The sequence below is a fragment of the Hyaena hyaena genome, unplaced genomic scaffold, assembly GCF_003009895.1.
Source record: "Hyaena hyaena isolate Hyena2069 unplaced genomic scaffold, ASM300989v1 scaffold_8, whole genome shotgun sequence".
In the NCBI taxonomy this organism is placed as follows: domain Eukaryota; kingdom Metazoa; phylum Chordata; class Mammalia; order Carnivora; family Hyaenidae; genus Hyaena; species Hyaena hyaena.
Genome location: NW_024080640.1, coordinates 4717852 through 4735190, shown reverse-complemented (window position 1 = coordinate 4735190; position 17339 = coordinate 4717852). Strand labels below are relative to the sequence as shown.

Below are 17339 nucleotides of genomic sequence, written 5' to 3'. Positions count from 1 at the left end.
CTCAAGCCCAGTGTTTGTTCTGACAGCAAAAATAGTTTGCAGAGAAGCCCTTGTTTTCATTCCCATTTCAGAAACAAGCAGGTGCTCTTTCATCTAAGCAGTGGGCAGAGGAGGGCCGAGGAAGAAGGGACCAAAGACTCCGAGAGAAGCAGCCACTGCTGAGGGGGTTCACAGGCTCTGCGGTGACGAGCCGGAGGGAAGTGGATGGTTACTGAATCCCACGTTCTCACTCACCAGATGGGAAAACTGACACTTACAGAGAATCACACCCTGGTCAATAGCAAAAACTCAGATTTTCTTTTTTTTTTTTTTTTTAATTTTTTTTTAATGTTTTATTTATTTCTAGGAGAGAGAGAGACAGCGTGAGCAGGGGAGGGTCAGAGAGAGAGAGGGAGTCACAGACTGAAACAGGCTCCAGGCTCTGAGCCGGCAGTCAGAACAGAGCCCGACTCGGGGCTCGAACCCACGAACCGCGAGATCATGACCTAAGCGAAAGTCGGACGCTCAACCGACTAAGCCACCCAGGCGCCCCTAAAAACTCAGATTTTCTAACACCCAGTCCAGCTTCTCTCCCTCTCTCTCTATCTCCCCGTTCTCTCCAGCCCTTCCATCTATCAGCTCTATTTCCATGTGTTGTCTTGAACCTCTTGCCTACTGTATATGGTCTCCTATGAAGTGGTTCGTGGCTCCAACTTACACAACGTCCACAGTGATGTGCAGAAAAGGAGGAAGGCTCCCCTCTCCCAGTCTGTAGATGAGCGCTGCTTGAGCCACATCCACACTCTTTGGCCAATCAATGCATCTACAGTGGGAGAGGGATGCAAATACTGTAATTTGCACCCATACCAGAATGACAAGAAATGGAAGAGACCCATTTCCCAAAAGAAATGGCAGGGCCATTGCCAGAAAATAAAAGAGACAAATACAACAGATGTACACACACAAAGACAACCTTGCATTCTTGCTTCATGAGTTGGTTTAAAAAAAAAAAAAAAAAAACAGGGGCGCCTGGGTGGCTTAGTCGGTTAAGCGTCCTCCGACTTTCACTTAGGTCATGATCTCGCGGTTCGTGGGTTCGAGCCCCGCGTCGGGCTCTGTGCTGACTGCCAGCTCGGAGCCTGGAGCCTGTTTCAGTCTGTGACTCCCTCTCTCTCTGACCCTCCCCTGCTCACGCTGTCTCTCTCTCTCTCTCTCCTAGAAATAAATAAAAAATATTAAAAAAAAAAAAAGTTTAAAAAAAAAAAAAACAGACTCCGAATTTTCTACAGAATTTTTTAGCCTCTAGATTCAAGGAACAGGAGGTAGGAAGCCAAACTTGGGCCTTCTGGCCCAGTTCATATTTTCAAAACCAGATTTTTCTGAAGAAGGGCTGCCTTGGTATAATCAGCAGTTTACCAAGCCACTAAGAAAGTGATATGCTTTCCCATCTGACGATGCCACTCCTTGCAAAGACCCTGCCTCCATCAGGAACCTTGAAGGGGAGGCATGGTGAAGAATATGACTCCATCCAACAGTCCATCCAAATCCCTTAAACCTCCACACCCCACCACCTGACTATGACCAGTCAGCTCACTCTCTCCTGAACCTGCACTTGTATAAGCCAAATGGAAGACAAAGGGAGAAGGCAGGGGAAAAGAGAATAAAGCCAGCAGGGGTTGGCACCTGTTCCCACCTGGGAGGCCGACTTCAATAGCCACTAAACAGAGCGTGTGAGCTCTCCCCCACCACACCCACCTCCACATTAGCTTGTTGGAAAACTGTGGGCTGGGAGAGCCTCACAGATCACAGCTGATCCAGGGACAATCATGGATAACAGTGTTAAACAACTCAGGAAAAAGCGTTCATTCCGTCACTCACCGGCTGAATGATGCTGAGTAGTCACTCAGCATCTGTGATCCTCAGTTTCCTCACCTGTAAAATGGGAAGAGTGATTGTTACTGATCTCACAGAGTTGTCATGAGGAGTAAGTAAGACAGGGTCTTAAAAATGCTTAGAATGGTGCCTGGGACACAGTAAGGCTCAGAAAGTACTAGGTGTCTTACTGTCATCTGTAGCACATACATACTGTGTCCATAAAGTGTAGAAAAAGCATATTTTTAACATATACGCATCCTTTTTCAAGTGTCTTGTTTTCATAGATTAACTCAAAATTCATTGAAAACTATTAGTGAACACAGTGTGCTTTGTATTTTTTATACATCTTCCCAGTGAGCATTCCGAATATGGCTATTCCCATGTTGAGCTTCCTTTTTCTTTTTCAATTAAAGGAATCCACATCCTCAAAAAAGGTTGAAAAGCACCTATACACATCACAGTGTTGTCTTTACTGTAACGTAGATTCTGTAGAAGCTATAACTCAAGTGTGACATTTAGTACTTGACCTCTAACATTTTCAAAGAATGATGCTCTTTCTCTATTGCCCTTTGCTACTGTTGCTTACAAAGAAATTAGGTAGAATTCATGGCATCAGCAAGCATTAAATATCCCCGTCTGTCCTGCTTGCCCTGCAAGTTTTGCTCACCTGGATTTTTCTCTCCTACCCGTGCTGGATGGCCAGATGCCACACTGTCAGACTGACTTCCAATCCATAAATAGCTCTGCCATTTAGATGCCACGGGGATAACATTAATACCAAACACAAAGACTAAATAAAAAGCCTTTAGCAACTGAATGGCCCTTGGATTTCAGAGGTATTGATCCAGTGGAGCCTGCTAAGTTATTATGGCTTCAGTTGTGCTCAGAGAGATCTGTGACCCTGAGGAAAGTCAGAAGTCACAATCACCCTTCACTACAAAGCACAGCAAAAGGGCTGAGGGGCAGCTGGTTGCCCCATCTGTCCTCTGCTTGCCCCAGGGCCACGTTCATTCCCGTTCAGAGCTAGCCTCAGAAACAGCTTCCGTGGCTCAGTTTCCCCAGACCAACAAGAGCTCCAATTTTACAACACTCCTAGCTTCTGTTTTTTATCCCACACAGTTCTCCAACATGGCATAGATATTACTACACTTTGGCATAATAATGAAGAAATTAAGGTCAAAGGATTTGCCCCAGATTGAGCACTAAGTGGCTGGCAGAGTGAGGGCAAGAATGGAAGTCTGCTCCAGCGATGGATGCCCCCAAACTGGCTCCTGAACCCTGTATCCATGCCTTTGCAATGTCTTCTAAAGCCCTCCCTGATTGAGGGCTTGAACTATGCCTGGCATTGAAAGTCGCTGTCAACTAGAGTTATCTATGCCCCTTTCTTTTAATAATCCCTCCATACTCCAGGCTTGCACTAAGAGTATCACAGTACTTCAGACTTGGGGTTCAGCAAAAGGCTTGGGATGAACACCAGGTGGTGAGGCTTGGTGCTGGCTGAAGCTCATGGGCAGAAGGCTCTGGATTTGCATGGGTCCTCCATGCTCTAGGTGTCTTGAACAGAGATATGTGGGGGCTGAGTTGTAGATTAATATGGAGGGGACTGTGTAATAGCAGAGAGACCTCACACCCTGGGGTTCTCCTTTTATGGAGCAAATAGGACAGTAGCTTGAGGAGAAGGCAAAACTTGTTCAAGTTTGGGTACCAAATGCTCTCAGCGCAGGTACCAGGAGTCACTAGAAATACTGGCTGTCTTAAGTGTCCATCAACGGATGAATGGATCAAGAAGATGTGGTTTATCTATACCATGGAATACTACATGGCAATGAGAAACAATGAAATCTGGCCATGTGTAGCAACATGGATGGACCTTGAGGGTGTTATGCTGAGCAAAATAAGTCAGGCAGAGAAGGACAAATATCATATGTTTGCACGTATAGGAGGATTAGGAGGAACTTAATGGAGGACCATGGGGGAGAAGAAGGGGGGAAATGGTGGGGGAAAGGGGAAGAGGCAAACCATGAGAGACTCTTGAATGCTGACAAAAACTGAGGACTGATGGATGTGGGGGGGGGGGGAGATGGGCATGGAGGAGGGCATTTGTGGGGATGAGCACTGGGTGTTATATGGAAACCAATTTGACAATAAATTATTTGTAAAAAAAAAAAAAAGAAAAAAGAAAAAGTAATAATAAAAAAAAAAGAAAGAAAGAAACACTAGCTGTCTGGCACCCAGAATGCATGGAGACAGAGGAGGCTGAGTGCCTGGGGGAAGGGAGACTCTGGCCCCAGTTAGCTTGTTGCCAAACTATCTGAAGAGACTTTGGGGACATTCAGTGGCCAATACTGCTTGCTCTTCACACTTGGGTTTTTGGACTGTCCAGCTGTATAACAGGTTGTACAAGGGAGAAAGAAGGCATAAAAGAGTTTCTAGGGCTCCAATGAGCTTCTCTATCTCTTCTTCTCCAATAGGTTATGTGTCCTGGGCCATGCAATTCCTCATTGAGGCAATGTAAAGAAACCACACCGGGGTAAAACACAAAGAATGGCAATTCATGGTTCTCCCTTGCACGGAAGCAGTCCTGAAACATGGAGATTTTGACCCATGGCTGATGGCTCCACCCAGAGACCCTGAAGTACATCTGGGCAATCGCATGTTTCTTCCAGCTGGGGATTTATCTTATGGGGTAGTCAGATCCCAGGCTGGGAAATTTGAGAACTGAGTCACATAATGGCAGTGACCAACCAGGGGAGGATGTTCAAGTCCTTCTAATGTGGGGTGTCTATATGCCCCAGTTTTCTCCCCTTTATGGGTCTTAATTGTTTAACATGTTTCTTTAAGCCATGGGGTTCCCCATTATCCCTCCAAAAAAATTCCCTTTTGCTCAAACACGCCAGAATTGGTTTCTGCTATTTGAAAACAAACAAATCTCTTAATTAGTGTTCACGGAATAACCGCTTTCAAACTCTTCTGTATTGTTCTCATATGTAAACTATTCTGCAGATAAATAAATGGTTCCTTTCATGAGTCTCTGGGACCAACCATCTTTTACAAAAAGACCTTTTTACAATTAGCAGAAACCCATGATTTTCCAAATTTTCCATTAATGTAAAAGATATGTTGGTAAAGACAGAAAAGAAAAGCTGCCTGGGGCGGGGTGGGGGGGGGTTCTGTCATATGCTCAAAGACTCAGCCTTCAAGGGGTTTTTCTCTCTCCTTGCATAAGAGTGGGAGCAACCCAGGGAAGTAGAAAAATAGAGCTCAGGAACACAGTTCATGATTGTAGATTTGGAAGATCTGGATTTGAATCCAACATCTCTATCTCACTTGACCTTTGGGAGGCAGTTGGGGGCATGGGCTTGATTGCCATTTCTCAACTCCCAGGTCTTGGGCGTCCTTCCCAGGAGCCTCTAACACATTCTGTATTTGTGCCCGCAGGCATGCACAGTGGCTGACAGCGCCACCAGGTGGAAAGGACAGGTTCTGAGTGACACTGCCCACATTTGAATTCTGGCTCTATAGGGGCACCTGGCTGGTTCAACCCATACAGCATGAAATTTCTGATCTCAAGGTCCTGAGTTCAAGGCCATACTGGGAATAGAGCTTACTTTAAAAAAAAAAAAAAAAAAAAAAAAGGAAAAATGTCTCAAGATCTTGAACAAGATACTTAAAGATACTCAACACCCCCATCTTTAAAAGGGGAGGGGGGGTAATAGTGACCTACTTCACAAAACCTTATCACAGGTTTTTCGTGATAATTAAATAACATGTAATTAACTTAACACGTAAAGCACTTAAAAAGGTCCCTCCCAATAAACTCATAAAACATTCATAAATCACATAAGTGCTCATAAAAACACTGGCTGCTACATTTATTCCATTATACTCCAGCATAACCTTACATGAGATAGTTTACTAGAGGGAAAGAAAGATAGGAAAGGACTTATAGGAGCAAAACCTAGAGAAATTTTTTTGAAAAGTGGTTTATTTTTGTGAAGGAGCTATTATTAGCCTCTAGAACTAATTACAGAAGTGGTGAAACACTTAACACTTTGCCTCCTCTGGTAAATCCTAAGTAGGGTTATTAGAGGGACCCACAGAAGAAGAGTTAAATGTGATTTTCTAAGAAAAAAAAACTATACACCAGACTAAGGGCATTTTTGACACTTGAAGCACCAAAAAGGAAGTTAAGTATTCTCCTTGAGGATGTGTAGAGAGAGCAAGAAGAGGGGAAAGTGGCAATTAATGGCCTAAGAGGATGTGATGAAAAAGGTACTTAATTTGAAGACAGACATTTTAATTTCTCTTAATATTGTTCTATATTGTTTCCCCTTGTTTTAGCTCATAATTAAGAACAGTAATTATATTGAGGAAGAGTTACGTTTCTGGGGGAAAATGTAGAAGAGGCTTGATCAAATGGTATATTTCTCTTCCATTCCAATAATTCACACACTGAGTCATGCCAACTCTTTTAGGCAAGCTGCACCATTCACCTGGGGAAGGCTGATGCTGGAGATATTTTATCATTTATTTCACGTCATGCCTTATTTCATTTCATTAGTTCCTTTAATACAAAACAACTCAATAACGCAGGCACTGCTCTCCTCATTTTACAATAGGTAGAGATATAACAACTTGCTTCAATTTATACCAGTGGGGCAGTAATAATAAGGGCTAACATTTTTACTGAGAGCTTTCCATCTACTAGGCGCTGTAGAAAGCATTTCTGCAGACATAATCCCTTTTCCTCTTTAGGGATAAGGGCTGGATGTGAACTTGACTCTTGTGTTGACTTGAAGCCAGTGCTGTAGTAGAACAAGACCCGAGCCCAGGTCTCTAGTGGGGACCCTTCTTCCCCACCACTCTGAGACTTTTAGGTCCCAGCAAGGACAATTAGCCTGGATACCCTCCGAGTCCAAAATGCTATTCTCCAAATGATGGCAAACAAAGCTGTTTTCAGAACAAAAGCACTTTCAGAGTGTTCTGTGAGTAGCTCATTCTTTGGCTCAGAGGAACCAAAGGAGGCCCAAGTGGAGCGTGGGCAGTGATTGTACAAAGTCCAGGGTGCTTTGGAGGAAGCCGGTACTTCCACCGCCGCCACTTCCACATACGGGCCCCGTGGGGTCTGCACACTGTATGCATCCCATAACCTCCCCTGGCAGGCAGCTGGAGCCAATCAGAGAACTCACGTAAACCTGGGCCCCAAGAAAAGAGCTGAGACCTATCTTTTCAGTTAACAACGGTCTTCAGAGGATGAAGGTGGAAGTAGGAGGTTTATTACACTTTGAGGCTGAGACCATCACAGTGATGCTAACAACACCAGTCTGGAAGCTGAGAGGCTTGAGCAGAGCATCTGGTAGTGCCTCCCACCTGAGATCTGCCCTCTCATTTGTATGTTATCTTAACCTTGTGTCCCCTACTGCCCCCATGCTAAAACCAGCTCCATGTGGCCTTCAACAAAGGAAATATGTTTTATTACCTTAATGGTATACAAACTTAAATCAAAAATTGGGAAATCAAGGGGTGCCTGGGTGGCTCAGTCAGTTGAGTGTCTGAATTTAGCTCAGGTCGTGATCTCACAGGTTTAAGAGTTCGAGCCCCGCATCGGGCTCACCGCTGTCAGCGTGAAGACCACTTCAGATCCTCTGACCACACCCCTGCCCCTCTCCTGCTCACACTCCCTCAGAAATGAATAAACATTTAAAAATACAGAAATAAGTAAAAGAAAATTGGGAAATCAGGAGGAGAAGGCAAGCACGTTTCCCTGTGACGGCGGGCACCAGCATAGGCTCCGAACCCCAGAGAGTCACAGCAACAGCTAACCTGTCACTCAGGCCACCTCACGCCTGAGGGCCAGCTGTGTGGATGGGCAAGGAGGGACCCGGAGACTGCACTGGTGCCAGCGGAAGGCTCCCCTCACAGAACTCACTCCTTCAAGATCTTAAATGCTGGGTCTGTGGCAATAAACTGTATTTCATGGGTGGGATGGAGACACCATTTTTCAAAACTTCCCACTTATCTGACATAAAAGTCCTGTGGCCTTAAAGACCAAGGGCCAAATGTCCACGGCGGCTGAGGCTGCCTGCCACAATGCTGACAGAGCTCTCAGAACAATGGAAACCCACCACCAAAGCCAAATAAAACTTGTCGGCTCCTCCTCCATCCCTTACACTAAAAGGTATAGGCCAATTCATGCATCTGAAAATGTTAACTGAGCAGGGAAAAGCATGATTTGCTGGACAAGGCCCTGTGTAGATTCGCAGGACACTGGGGTTCGGAATCGGGATTTCTCCAGAATCCTGAAAAGCAACCACTTGCCAACAGCCTGCCCAGATGCAGAAGCAAGGCCTCATGGATTAGAGGGGGCGCAACAGACTAATGGCTGCCTGACACACGTATACCCACTCACTCTCGTCCCCTCCCCCCAGGGCCTCTTGCTAATGAGAACAGATTTATAAAGCTGCTTCTGGGAGAGAGCTGCTCAGCTGTCAACCTGGCTTCCCCCCAGGTTTTCAATGGGGCCTTCAGTTTCCGGGGCCGAGAGGCAGGGTTTGACTCACTTAACGTGCAAGCAGTGCTGACACGGCCAGGTGCCGCGCAGAATTCCCGGGACACAAAGAAAGGCAGGTCCAGCTCCTGAGGAGCTTGACAGCCAGTGGGGAGCCAGACTTGTACATGAATGACCTTCACACAGGCCCCTGTTCACCTGCCTGCCCCAGGCTGCTCAGGCCTCTGCAGGGGGTTAAGGAGTTCCACGAAGGGGCTCCTCAAGATGGACCACGTAAGGGAGCTCCACTCAGCCCATCACGGAGCCCCACTCATGTGAGCAATCTGTCCAGGAAGATGCTGGGAGGGCCGTGTTTCACATGTGTCCCCAAAGTACAGTTTTTCAAGTTGACACTAAAACAAAAATTATGTATCAAAAAGAGACCCTGTGTAAATCGTTTCAATCAATTTGAACTCATTCAGATGGATGGGCCTCTACTGGCTCTGAAAAACAGCAAGGCTGCAGGAAACGACGAGGTCAAAGCCGACCGTTTCTGCCTCATCCTCCCCATACCGCAGGAAGCCAAAGAAAGAGCGGTACTGGACCACTGGACTGCTCCTGCTTACTCCAACCCCCACCTCACAAGCTACATCCCCAAAAGACCCTCCCTGAGCTGGCTTCCACCCAGCCCCAGACTTCCAGCCCAGGACTGAGCACAGCAACTGCTCTGAACATAGAGGCTGTGGCTTTGCCAAGGACGGAAAAAAAAGAGATGACTGATGTGCCGTGTGTGTGTGTGTGTGTGTGTGTGTGTGTGTGTGTGTGTGTTTCTTTCCCAGGGAGGGCTGGGGGATGTCCCCTGGAGCCCTCCCGGGGCAGTGGTGCAGGTAGAGCACGGTGTTCAGGGAAAGGCAGATGATGAACGTAATTGACAGACAGGCCATGCACCCGTCGAAGGTAGACCCTCCTCCCTCAAGCTCCGAGCCCAACCTCACCCAAACCTCCCACTACCTGCCTTGAAATCTCATATATTCAATGTAGACATGTCATGCCACCTGGATTGCTCACCTGCCACAACCTTCTTCCAAATTAGATCAATTACTTTTCTATCCCATTATCAACTTCGGGATAAGTTTGCTTTACGTGAGTATATCAGGGAAGGACCATTTTCCTGGGGTGGAACATTATCTCATTTTATCATTGCAGCAAACCTGGGGGGATGTTGGCTGTTTTGGTATGTTATCATCCTCATCTGGCCAAAGAGTAAACTGAGGCACAAGGATGTTAGAATAAAATAAAACAAACAACTTTACAGATGTAGGACTAGAACCTATGGCCCCAGACCCCTAGCCCTTTGCTTCCCTGGCCAGCCATGCACAGCCCACTCACTGCGATTCTCTTTCATTTCTTTGACTCTGCCTTCCCCTTATAGACCTTCAAAGATGGCTACAGATGTGACACGCATGTCCCTGTGCCAGTGCCCAGCTGTTGACCAAGACCTCATGGCTTTGTTCAAGCTCGTCACGTGGACTTGCTGGTGGGCTGTGGGTGTTCTGCATGTGAACAGGCAAGGATAGAAATGAGCAGCAGAACTGGGACTCTACGAAGCCCAGCACCCGGAGGGCACGATGGCCAAGACCCTAAAAATGCAGGTAGAGAGATTCAGCAGCATCTGTAAGCTCCCAAAGGTGCCCGGGCCTTGTGGCCAGCAGGCCAGTGCAGGGGGGCCTGGAGCAGAGCAGCTGAGGTGGGCAGGGGGCAGTCATGGTCCATTGCGGGCCCTGCCTCATGGGTGCTTATCTGCGAGCTGGGAAGTCTTTGGCCCAGAAGGGCCTCTCTTGGGCTGATTTCTGGAAATATTTGGCTTAGAGCCTCCTCTTTGATTTTAACACCCTAGTCTCCCCAGATCCTTAGATGGCCGAACCCACCAAGTAAGTAGCTCCAGGAGAAAAGAGACGGATGTCGCCCGTGCTGGGGGCAGAGACAGTCACGACCAGGGGGAAAGGATAAGAAAGGGAAGTGGGAGGTAGACCTCACAGTGGCAGTTGGCTGAGAGACTGGCCTGCTCTAGGGTTGAGCTGGACTGGAGCGGACAGTAGTTTTACGTGACTCTTGGGATCAGGGGCTGGGGACAGGAGCGTAGTTCCCAGGAAGGAGAAGCAGGAGTCCAGGCTGGCCCCGCAGCCCGGAAGAACAGGGGATCTATCAGGAGACCAGACAGAGACTCAGCCCCAGAGGAACAAGCCTAGTCACAGTGGACAGGAAAGGGGCCACTTCTGCCAGCAGAACAGAAGTCACCTCAGGCCGAGGGCTTCAATCTCCAAACTTCGGGCCCAGGCTCTTTGGTCCTGGCAAGCCGCCTCTTCCGACGCCTTCGCTGCGTGTGTCTCTTTGACTTTCCCACTGGAGCCAGTTCTTAGACAGCCGTGGCCTCCTGCGTCTCCCCCCCCCCAAGGTCATCCTGTGGCTGCAGGAGTTGTGACGGTCTTCCTGAGGCAGGTAGCAGTGTCAGGAGCTCATGCTTTCTAGAGACCCTCATCTGAGGGACAGACACTCCCACTTCTCTGCCCTTTGGGATACAACTCCAATGCCCATTCCCAAAGCCCTGTGGAGGGCTCCAAAGGGATTGAGCCCCAGGTGCCCCAGTGATACCCCACTCATGAACTCTTTCTTTCTTTTTTTTTCTTTTTGGTTTATTTATTTTGAGAGAGAGAGAAAAAAAAATTATGACTGCAGGGAGGAGCAGAGAGAGAGGAGACCGACAGAATCCCAAGCAGGCTCCACACTGTCAGTGCAGAGCCTGATGCGGGATTCGAACCCGTGAACGAGATCGTGACCTAAGCCAGAGTCAGCTGCTCAACTGACTGAGGCACCCATGCACCCCATCAACTCATTCTTTATTGATCCTTCTCCGGCGCCATGCATCCTGGGGTCACCTCCCAAACAAACCACTTGAACCGGAATACTGGTCTCAGAGTTGGTTTGGGGAGGAATCCAGACTAAGACATCCGTTACAGATTAAACTCTGTCCCCCAAAAAGACATATTGGAGTCTCAACCCCCCAGGACCTTAGAATGTGACCCTGTTTGAACACCGGCCTATTAAAGGCGTGATTAGTTAAGATCAGGTCGTACCGGAGTCGAGTGGCCCTTAGCCCAACAGGACTGGTGTCTTTACAAGGTGAGGGATGCGGAGGGAGGAAACAGTCATGGGGTGGCAGGAAGAGAGATTTCAGAGACCCGTCTGCAGGCCGCAGAACGCCCACCGGCACCCGAAGCTAGGAGAGGCCAGGAAAGATTGTCCCCTACAGGCGTGTTTCAGAGGGAGAGGGCCCTGCCTGCATCTGCCTTTTGAACGTCTGGCCTCCAGAACACAGAGACAAGAGATTTCTGTTGTTTGAGGCACCCCTTGTTACGGCAGGCTGCACAACTAAGCGAGCACCTGAGAGCACAGCATGAGGGGAGGCCGAGCCTGCGTCTGGGGGTCAGTGACTCTCGTTATGAAGCTCAGAGGGGCGCACGGTGCCCCTGAGATGGTCACCCCCGCCGCAGCAGCCCCCGCACTAAGCACAAGGACAGAAGCTACTGGGTTGGCACTGGGCTGAGAAGCAAAGACAGCTGCGGCCCAGGCGGGGGGCCTCTGTGGACTGCCCGCACCCTCCCTGCCCCCCACCTCCATCCCCCTTAAACCTAATACCACAATCCCTTACTGATATTAAAAACTGACAAGGAATTTTGCCACCGGCACTAGCATTTTAATATTGAAAGGTTGTGAAATCTAATAAGAGCTACAAGGAGGTTGATGGGGGTGGCGTGATTTCTTTTCCCCCTTTCGAGCTTCAATAGACTGAGATTCAATAAGCAAATGTGACAGAATGTGTGATCTCCCCTTGATCTGCCGAGGCCAGGCGTTTCCTGTTTAATAACCTTAAACCGGCGCCCCCCTCCACTCCCAGAGGCCCCTTCCCCCAGCGTCGCTCCTCTTCATCTTATCAGAATAATCCTTCATTTGAACACGGCCCAGACTGGCACTTTGGTGGCACCTTATCACCGCTTGAAGACACAAAGGGAACATGCTGAAATATTATTTTTCCTCTTTGTGGGGAGGTGTTAATAAGATCTTCCTGCCGTCGCCTTGCCTGAGATGGCGGGAGATCCCTGATCCCAGATCTTTCTGGTCAAATCCCAGCTTTAAAACCTGTCCATAAAAGAGGGTGTTCCTGGCCCACAGCCTGCTCAGATGAGGGGACATTGCAACAGAGATTTCCAGCTAGGAAGTGACAGGCAGTGGGAGGAGCCCACACCTGACCTGAGAGGCTGGGTGCTGAGTGTCCATGTCACATACACATGTGACAATGGCAGTAAGCACTCTTGGGGCAGCGGAGAATGCCGGGGGGGGGGGGGGGGGGGGGGGGGGGGGGGGGGGGGGGGGGGGGGGGGGGGGGGGGGGGGGGGGGGGTGGAGTCTGGGCAGGCCAAGAAGGACAGAGTGACACTCCAAAGAGGCGTCCTACAGCCTTTTGAGGCCACTTGCCCCCAGCCTCTCAGGGGGGTCCCAGCTCAGGACAGCTGAACCAGGTGCCTTCAGACGAGCTGAGCCCTTGCAGGGACAGAATGAAATCCTTGGCTCCTGTGTCAGTTTTTCTGGAGTAAGCCAAAGAGAACTTTGGTAGTCCTCAAAAAAAAAAAATAATAATTCTAAGTCTGTGGAGTGAGAGTCATTAACCATCTGTTAGGAGCTGAATTGTGTCCCCCCACCAAAATCCATGTGTTGAAACCAAAACCCCCAAAGTGACTATATCAGGAGATAGGGCCTTTCAAGAGGTAACACAGATTAAATAAGGTCCAATATGGTCCAACAATCCCTGGTGTCCTTGACTGGTATCCTTGTAAGAAGAGTTAGAGACACTAGGGATGTGCACATAGAGGAAAGGCCGGGTGAGGACACAGTGAAAAGGCAGCCATCTGTGAACCAAGAAGAGAGGCCTCAGGAAAAAGCCAACCTTAACCTTGGACTTCTAGCCTCTAGAAAACTGTGAGAAAATAAAATTCTGTTGTTTAAGCCACCCAGGGTATGCTATTTTGTTAGGACAACTCTAGCAAACTAATACACAATCCTTCGTTTTTACTCCAATCCCCTCACAAAGGCCCAGAGTGTAAGTTATTTGTCCATGGTCACACAGCTTACTCATGGTAGAACTAGAATTAAAATCCAGAACTCTGCTCTCATGCTAATTATGCTACAGCAGCTTCTCCACTAAAGAACAAAGGGCTTGTGCCCAAAAGTCAGCATTGCCCATTAAACTTCAACGCACACACTCAAAAACACCTTAATTTTTAATAAAGGAATAAAAATTCCCTAATCCCCACTGCTCTGAGTACCGTTAGGCAGGAATGATAGAGCCTTTTCACTCCCTGCTGCACAAGCCACCATCGTGAGGACTTGGTATTTACGGGGATAAATGGTCATTTCCCCCAGAATGGCGGCTCGCCTCTGAGGGTGACCTGACTGATCACATTTGCAGTTGCTATGTTACTTGAGCTCCTAATTTGCTGTCATTTGCTACTTGGAGTTCCTGGAATTCCCTGCAAAGCTAAAGGAGGCAGACAAGGAACCATGCTGGCCGGGAGTGGGCACCACCGGAGTTCCAGTCAATTACACCCTGGCCCCACGAGTGTCCAAGGCAGGGTTCCCAGTTCTGATGGACAGCACACTTGCCCCCCACTTTCCCTATTGGGTCACGTCTCCTTGGGCCATGAGAGAAAGCATGCTAACAGGGCTGGGAAAGCCATGCATGCTGCCTCACACAGATGGAGTAAGGAGAGAGCAGACCAGAAGGTACTCATTAAGGATGATTTAATGTTTAATATCAGTAGTCAGAATGCAGGGACTATGTGGTGTCATGGAAATGAGCGCTGGATTCAGAGCTCAAAGGCCTGGATTTGAACACAGGCTCTACTAAGAATAGCTGTTTGCCTTGGGCAACTGTGTCAAACTCTCAAAAGCTTTGGTTCCATCACCTATACTGAAGATAGGGAACAATATAATGCACAAGAGAGCTCTTAGCCGCGCCTGGTGCATGGTGGGCTGACATAAATATTTGGTCCTTCTTTTGTCCCAGCTGTAGGTTTGCCTTACAAAAGGGGTTGGCCTTTAGATCTCAGAGGGCTGGGAGCGAAAAGCTAGGAAGACCGTAATGACAGAGAAGGCAAGAGAGACAGGCACAGGAGAGAAGTCAAGTAGAGGCAACAGCAGGCCACATCCTGGGAGTCCCACGCTATGCCAGGCAGGGCCAGGACACTCTGCCTTCTCCCTTCCAGAACATCATGGGAGACTCTTCAGAGGAAGAGAGCTTTCAGTTAAGAGAGTAACTGCTAGCAGAGACAATGGCACGGCGACTGTGGGAAGCTGATGAAGAAGTGACTCTGGGTAGGACTGGAAGGGGCAGGCCATGCTCAGCTCTCCCCCTGGCCTCTTTAAACCTACACCAGGCACAATCTCAGTAGAGGCCATGTTTTCCTCATCCACCCTCTCCTGCAAATGGCCCAGAGAAGCAGGAGGGAGGAATCTGTATAGCCAACTCCAGCAGACTCTAAGCCAATGATGGGTAGTGGTCTGGGGAGGCCTAAGAAAAGACCCAGAGGCAACAACCGAGACATAGGTTTATCAGGGGAACTTTCATACAGGGAGTCCAGGAGTGGTTGACTGGATACAGCACCCACTGCTGGGATCTACATGCAGCAAGCTTTACCCGCACAGCAACTTCGCCCTCCCCTCCTTGCATGGCCAGCATTCCGAGGAGATCAAGGCCTGCCATCTGAACAGTCCTCCTTACCAAGGAGACACTCTGGGTTATCCATCCTTCAAAGCCTCTGACCTTGAACAGTGAACAACACGTTCTTCTACATAATTCTGCTTGATGAGAATACAGAGGGAAGACAGGATCCCTACGTTCTCAAGACAGTGATTAACAGGGGCATTCGGGGTGTGCTTGCACAAACTTGCTATCCAGCACGTACCACACAGGATCCGAGGACAGGGTCTGGGGTGGGCATGGAGAATCTTACTGACTCCCTCTGCCAGCTCTGGTAGAACACAGCTTGTACAAATAATGTGAACTGGCCCATGTATAGCAAAAAGGCTCAGTACAATTTCGGTAAAGTGGATGACATGGAGCCTTCCTACAGGAATTTCATTTTTCCACATTCTTCTGCAGAGTCTGTGTGGCCTCTGTCTACACACACATCTCCTCAGAATATTTAGGAACTCGTTCAAGCAAAAGACTCTCCTCCAAGAAGAGTATTATATTGTTTATGAGGTAATTTAGCATATTTCAGTATAAACAAGATGGGATGTGTGTCAAACTATCTCTTAGTTCTGTTCAGAGGTGGTTAGCATTTGAGGTACCCCAAAACTAACGCTCCACGCTGGTTAACCAGCACAGAGAGGTCCTAATAGGCACCAACCCCCTTCAGAGCTGATCACGAGCATTTAGAATATTACACTAGAATATTTAGATTCAAAAACCTAAGAAGTCAGCTTGCCACATGAAGAGTGGCACAGGGTGGGCAAGTCTGACCATAAGCATAAATGCCCGCATCTTAAACAGAGGCTTGGAGGCTGCTCTAGCCAGATCTGATCAAGGTAACCAAGGACTTGATCTAGCCAGATCTGATCAAGGTGACCCATCAATCCAAAGGACGGGCATGCAGCTAACGAAGGCTGCAATGTAATCAATGACACAGCACTATGCCCACCACCATCACAAAGCATGCTCCCTTTTCCAGATTCTCCACACAGGATCCCATTTCTGTGAACACACCCTCCCTTCAAGGATTCTGACAGCACTGGCCAGGAGAGAGGGGCTCCGACCACTCCCAGGCATTCTGGCCCACATGGGTGAAAGACTTGTAGAGCTGGAGGTGCCACTGAGCATGGTCATCAGGACCAAGCCCTGGAATCAGACTGGCTCCTCTAAATCCCACCCCGACTGTTCATTAGCTGTGGGCCCTAAGCAGGGCGCCTACCCTCTCTGTACTTCAGTTAATATAGGCAAAGGGCTAAGATTCATGCTCAGTAATAGTGAGTGCATTATTAGTCAGCATTATTATTATCACCAGATAGAGGAGAGGAGAGCACCAACCCATCCAAGCTCCAAGATACCGGAGCTCTCATTTACTCTATGAAAATAATTACCATGCAATGAGAACTTTAATCACTATAAGCACATTCTACTAGCTCCTTTACATACACACTCTCTTAGGTCCCTGAATCCTCACAACTCCATGGATGTAGCTATTATTATCCCCATCTTATGGATGATGAAGGTGAAGCTTGAAAGAAATTTGCTCCTTGCCATGGAGCCTAAAGCAGAGGAACCAGGGCATAAAGGGAGTCCTGTGTGACCTCAGAGTCTGGGTTCTCAGCCACCACAAAGCTCACTTCTCCCTAAGAACACCATGCTCTTTCTGGGAAGAGTGTGGCTCTCTGCGTTGACCTTCCTCCCAGGAAGAAAACTCATGGACAACAGAATGACTCATTCCCCTTGGCGACTGTTTCTCACTCTGTGTTAATAAATGCGCATCCAGGTTTATGTGTCAGTATGTTATGACTGAGGTTGGGGTCACAGTTCATGATACTGGCTTCTTAGATTTGCCTTTAAAAATCCCAGTGCTACAGCCATGCTTTGGACCAATTAAATCCAAATCTCAGGGACTGTGACCCAAGCATCTCTATTTCTTATAGCTCCCCAAGCGATGACAATGCTCCCCAAGGTCATGAACCACTGGATTGAGGTGAACCAGCAAGGCTGCATCTAACAGACTCTGTAAAATTAAACACCTGATCCTGCAACATCCGGGGCTCAGGGTCCAGTCCCCATGGCTAGGCACACTCTCATTGACAATATCACCCTCCTGATTCTTGGAGGGGAAAACTGGGCTCAAACCAAGGCTTTGCCTGCCTCCCCGCAGAGAAGGGAATGGCCCTCTCCCTTCACA

At 48.3% G+C, this 17339-nt stretch overlaps 1 long non-coding RNA gene across 1 annotated transcript in view; it reads right to left on the bottom strand.

Moving 5' to 3' along the window:
- The window catches only part of LOC120238716, a 232792-nt gene extending 230876 nt beyond the window's left edge, over positions 1 to 1916 (bottom strand). Inside the window, exon 1 of the long non-coding RNA XR_005530293.1 lies at positions 1858 to 1916. This is a non-coding gene — a long non-coding RNA (uncharacterized LOC120238716). The remainder of the gene's footprint in view (positions 1 to 1857) is intronic.
- Between the last annotated feature and the right edge of the window lie 15423 nt (positions 1917 to 17339).